The following is a 6,000-nucleotide window of genomic DNA, read 5'->3' on the forward strand; positions in this document are numbered from 1 at the left end:
TTAATATTACTATTATTATTATTATTATTATTATTATTATTATTATTATTATTATTTTGCATAAGCAAAATGCTTCTTGTTAACACTAGAAGGACCTAAACTCCAACTAGAACGGCCATAAGCGGTCATTGTGACCGGTAGATATTAAACTCTATAATCTCTCATGTAAATAGTCCAGTGACGAATGCATTCATTGTGTCATGATATTATTTTAAAAGAAGAAATAACACCAATATGTACATTCTAACACGCTTAATTATACATTCATTAATATTCACATCATGCACATAGTAAACCATAATTATTGCATATATTTACACAAGATTTTAATAGAGAAAACTCAGAACAAGAAAATTAACAATTAAAAATAACTTATTTATTTATGAAACATTTTATTTTAACACTTAAAATAATAATAACAATAATAATAGAAAAAGCTTAAATGGATCTGATCTAAAACAAAAAGGAGCCGTTTTGATCACTGGTCACAGTCTGCAGATTACCTCCGCTCTCCTCACACAGTCACCACACACGGGCTTGTGGCATTTCAAGTGTCCGAGGTTTGGTTCTGTTTGCAGCTCTTTCGGACCGGCACTGCCTCCGTGTCCGTGTCTGCTGCTGCTGCGGTGGTTGCCTCTGCTGCTGCCCACCTTGTGCCGACTGCCGCGGCCGCTTTCCCCTCCATGTATTCTGCCCTCAGCTCCTCTGCCAGCTGCTGCAGGACTTTCCTCCGGACTCTCCTGCTGCTGGTGCTCCTTGTATAACATGCGGGCGTTGACACCAGCCAGGTCAAGGAGGATGTTATAGAAGACCGCCACTGGCCATCTTCCGTACCACCTTTGACAGAGTACGCCCTAGCCTTCTGGTCCGGGACGTCCACGCAGTATTGGCGTTGTTATAGTACATCACAGACTCTGGTTTTGCCTTCGCCCCACTAAAGGTGCCTACACCTGTGTGCAGGTGCTCAGGATGCAGACATTCTTCCTTGGATTTCCCTGGTACACAGTCAGAGTCGCAACTCTTCAGCACCGAACACCTCCGCTCGCTGTTTCACGGAGAGAGAACTCCCGTTTATGTTTGCGCATGCCAACCAGGCTATACAACTATAGATTTATTAACTTGCAAGTTAATTCACAAATAAGCACAACAAATGTGGAGTCTCGTTGTTAATGAGACCCTGCAAAATGATGCGCGGTCAATACGACCGCTTATGGCCAAAATAGGTCAAATATGTATTTCTTTGTCTTTTGTGTAACATATATATATATATATATATATATATATATATATATATATATATATATATATAGATATATAGATAGATAGATAGATAGATAGATAGATAGATAGATTTTCGCTTTCTAACATACGTAATACATCCCTGCAAACGTAATAGTTATTACATTTGTGGGAAATAGCGTGTTACATTTGTAGTAGGGAGCCACTATTACGTCTGTGGAAAATGTATTACATTTGTGGACATTATTACATTGGCGGGCGTTACAGTCTGTACATACCTGACGAGAGTGGAGTAAAACTTTAGAGAGGCGATATAAAAAGCTACGTGGTTTAAATATTTGGTTATAATCTTTTAAAATAATATAACAATAACACTTCAAAAAGATCAATACTTCCGTTGTTCTTTCTTTTTCTGCAGTTTTTCTGCAGTTTTGCACAAACGCCTTACTGCGGCCGGAGTCACTTTCTCTGACCGCTCTGTGTCTGCACTCGCTGCAGCTGCCTCCTCTCCTCCTCCCTCTCTCTCCTGTTGCTGCTTCAAACATGACACCGGCTTTGGGACTGACCGGCTGATGATTGGCTGTTCTGCCTTAAGTCCCGCCTCTCTTGCTATATAGAATTATTGTTCAGCTTGTGCTGATGAGACGGGATCTACCGTAAAGTACCAAATAATAGCCGGCGTTTATTTGTTTCAACCACTTAACAGACCAGGCATTTATTTGGGACAGGCGTTTAATTCCCTCCTCACAAAAATCCCGGACGAAAATTTCACAAACTTCTCCAGCTTCTCTGTGAATTCTCTGGAAACGGAGAGCAACCAAAAACAATGGGCCTCATTCACCAATATCTTCTTAAAGTCCGTGTAAACCAAAATCAGCCAACACATTAAACGGGTCATAAATGTGTTTACTTAAAACATGTTATAGCCATTCGGCCATGTAGAATTTAATTTTGGAGCTAGGCTCACAAACAGTTTTTCAACATTTCTGTGTTCAGGATTTAATGGGCGGGTCAGAAATCATGCAAATCATGCATATGATTTGCATAAACCCGGCCCTGCTGCGGAAGTGGTATAAATACGTTCAGCGCGTCAGCTTCAGCGGTTCTCCCACTCACTCTCCAGTCTCGGATAGCATTGCTTACAATAGTTTGCAGCTAGCTAACCAGTCAACCAGTCAGCTAACCAGCCATGTCTCCTCCACATCGCTCTGCATCTTTCCTGGATGCCACAGTGTGCAGGGTGACGGTGCTGTTAGCTTATTTAAGTTTCCTTCGGATGACAACGTAAGGAAACGGGGGAGTCCATTGACGCTGGTCAACTCCGTCCCTGGCTTGCATCCTCTCCTCCGCTGACGAGGAGATGTGGCCGCTGCTGACCGCCGCTGACACTCTCCGTCCCGCTGACGGCGGGTCCCACCGGCATGATGTGGCCGCGCCGCAGCCGACCCTCTCCGTCCCGCTGACGGCGGGTCCCACCGGCGGTATGTGGAGGTAGTATCAGGGTCGCATTATTGGTGAGCCGTCCCAGTGTGAACGGCTAATCCGGGGGCGCGGAGCGAGGGCGTGTCGGTCTGACAGTCTAACTGCACAGGTCCTTCACTTAACTAAATACAGAGAAATGTCCCACAAAGCAACGTTACATGACCGAACAAAAGTAACGTAGTAACTATAACTGTCTTTAGCAACTTATATGAGGAAAACAAATCCCACAGCTGTATGTGGAGAAGCGTCTGTCCTCCTGTCCGTCCCCTCCCTGTCCTCCCGACTCTTCCTCACATTTCTGCTCACAAAACAGCATTTGTCACGCTTGTCACAAGAGTGTTTAACTCACCGAGTGTTTGACGAAAATAAATCACCGCGACCGCCAGCCCTCCTGACCGAGACTTAAGGAAACTGTCCCCCAGAAAACAGCCTCCGTCCCCGCGAGTGACAGAGTCAGACAGCGTCCTGTTTACTGATGGTGATTATGTATAACTAGAAACATTTGCATTTCCTACGAAAATACAGTGTGAATGCTGAAAACTGAAGCGAAATCTGCTGAACGTACTGCCTGAAATGCATAAAACTATAGGCTGAATGGTTGGGATTTTGTAGAAAAAGCAGAATTTTCCAATAGCTGGTAAGGCAGAAAGGCTTAAAAGCAATAGGTTTAATGGGCTAACAAAGTTGAACATTTTGATAGCTGAACATTAACTCTAACTGAACATGAAGTTGTATGTTTGAAGGAGTTGAAAAGGCAGAAACATAAATATCTAAAAAGGTTAAAAAGCTATAGAGTAACAGGGCTGAAAGAGCTTAAAAGGTGAAAGAAGGCAAAAAAGGTGAAAAGTTGAAGGCTGACGAGGACCAAAAAAGTTTAAAAAGGTGAGAAAATATGAATAGTTGTAGAGTAAGAGGGCTGGAAGAGGTTAAAGTGGTGATAACATATGAAAAGCTGTAGAGTAAGAGTGCTGGCAGAGGTTAAAAAGGTGAAAAAAGGATGAAAAGGTAAAAAAGTTTAAGGGTGAAAAAGCTCAAATACTTGAGAAAAGGATGAAAAGGTAAAAAGATGTAGAGTAAGAGGGTTGGAAGAGGTTAAAAAGGTGAAAAAAAGGATGAAAAGGTAAAAAAGTTTAAGGGTGAAAGAGCTCAAATAGGTGAGAAAAGGATGAAAAGGTGAAAAGATGTAGAGTAAGAGGGTTGGAAGAGGTTAAAAAGGTGAAAAGAATATGAAAATCTGTAGATTAAGAGGGCTGGGAGAGGTTAAAAAGGTGAATAAAGGATGACAAGCAGTAGATTAAGAGGCCTGGAAGAGGTTAAAAGGTGAAAATATATGAACAGCTGTAGAGTCAGAGGGCTGGAAGAGGTTAAAAAGGTGAACAAAGGATGAAAAGCTGCTGAGTAAGAGGGTTGGAAGAGGTTAAAAAGGTGAAAATAGGATGAAAAGGTAAAAAGATGTAGAGTAAGAGGGCTGGAAGAAGTTAAAATGGTGAAAAAAGGTGAAAAGGTTTAAGGGTGTAAGAGCTCAAATAGGCAAGAAAAGGATGAAAAGGTAAAAAGATGTAGAGTAAGAGGGTTGAAAGAGGTTAAAAAGGTGAAAAGAATATGAAAATATGTAGATTAAGAGGGCTGGAAGAGGTTAAAAAGGTGAAAAAAGGATGAAAAGGTAAAAAAGTTTGAGGGTAAAAGAGCTCAAATAGGTGAGAAAAGGTAAAAAGATGTAGAGTAAGATGGTTGAAAGAGGTTAGAAAGGTGAAAACATGAAAAGCTGTATAGTCAGAGGGCTGGAAAAGGTTAAAAGGGTGAAAAGAATATGAAAATCTGTAGAGTAAGAGGGCTGGAAGAGGTTAAAAAGGTGAAAAAAGGACGAAAAGGTAAAAAAGTTAAAGGGTGAAAGAGCTCAAACAGGTGAGAAAAGGATGAAAAGGTAAAAAGACGTAGAGTAAGAGGGTTGGAAGAGGGTAAAAAGGTGAAAACATATGAAAAGCTGTAGATTAAGAGGGCTGGAAGAGGTTAAAAAGGTGAATAAAGGATGATAAGCAGTAGAGTAAGGGGCATGGAAGAGGTTAAAAGGTGAAAACATATGAACAGCTGTAGAGTAAGAGGGCGGAATGAGCTTAAAAAGGTGAAAAAAAGACAGAAAAGGCCAAAAAGTTGTAGAGTAAGAGGGCAGAAAGAGGTTAAAAAGGTGAAAAAAGGGCTGACAGGTGAGAAGTTAAAGGCAGAAAGAGCTTCAAATGGCTGCAGACATGCTGCAGCAGGAGCAGAAACACAGACGAAAACGTCCCCATAAGGAATGAATGGGAGAATGCCTCCCAAACTCCTGCGATTTTTGGGAAACTGTTTCAGTTATCGCCAAAACATGCTATATGTTGAGTAACAGGAGACATTGCTGAACGCACCCATGTTATTTTTATTTCTGTAGAGTGCATAATGAGGGCACAGGAGCGAGAGACAAAACATGTACCATCTGCGATCCTCCAGAAATTTGGGCTCAAAATTAACATTGCCGCTTATGGGGAACATTCAGGTGTGCTTGTCGCTCTCGGGCTTCTAAATCCAGAACCGTAAATCCTACAGCTGAAATGAGACCATCAGCTGAAACCCAACAAGATTTCCTACATTTATATGCCTATATTGTCTATGTCAAGTACAAGATGTGGGATCCAAATCAAGCTGAAGCAAAAAAAAATCCTGTTTTCGGAGCTGCTCCTCACTCTGGGGTGCGGCAGTTGATGATGTCACGCACTCTAGCTCACGCAATACACACCCATTATAAACTCAGAAGACGGGCTTAAAATCCTTAAAACTAAAACTGCGACCATTTCAAACCGTACAAGATTTTTAAAAACTGAATACAAGGTCAATAGTTCAAGGCTTTGTGATTCATTTAAAGTTCGAATGGTGTCTCTCGCTCAACGTATGAGGAACAAGAAGAGGCTGAAAGTCGATGAGTTTTGAAGAGGATTTGAAGCTTTTCCCATCTGCTGCAATGTTAAATTTTTTTGGGAAAAAGCTGAATAGCTGAAAAAGTTGAAAAGTTGAAAAGTTGAAAAGAAGAAGGTTGAAAGAGCTGAAAAAGGTGAACATTTGAATATTTGAATGGTTTGAATAGCTGAACGTATGCTGAAGTTATAGCAGAATGAAATTTGAAAAAATCCCCATAAGAATGAATGGGCAAAATTTTGCAGAAAAAGCTCAATATTTCTAAAAGTATAAAAGGTAGAAACAAGAAAAATAGACCCCGTAATGTCCTAAAAAGGCTGAACATTTTGATATTTG

This window comes from Sparus aurata, chromosome 3, assembly GCF_900880675.1.
Source record: "Sparus aurata chromosome 3, fSpaAur1.1, whole genome shotgun sequence".
Classification (NCBI taxonomy): Eukaryota; Metazoa; Chordata; class Actinopteri; order Spariformes; family Sparidae; genus Sparus; species Sparus aurata.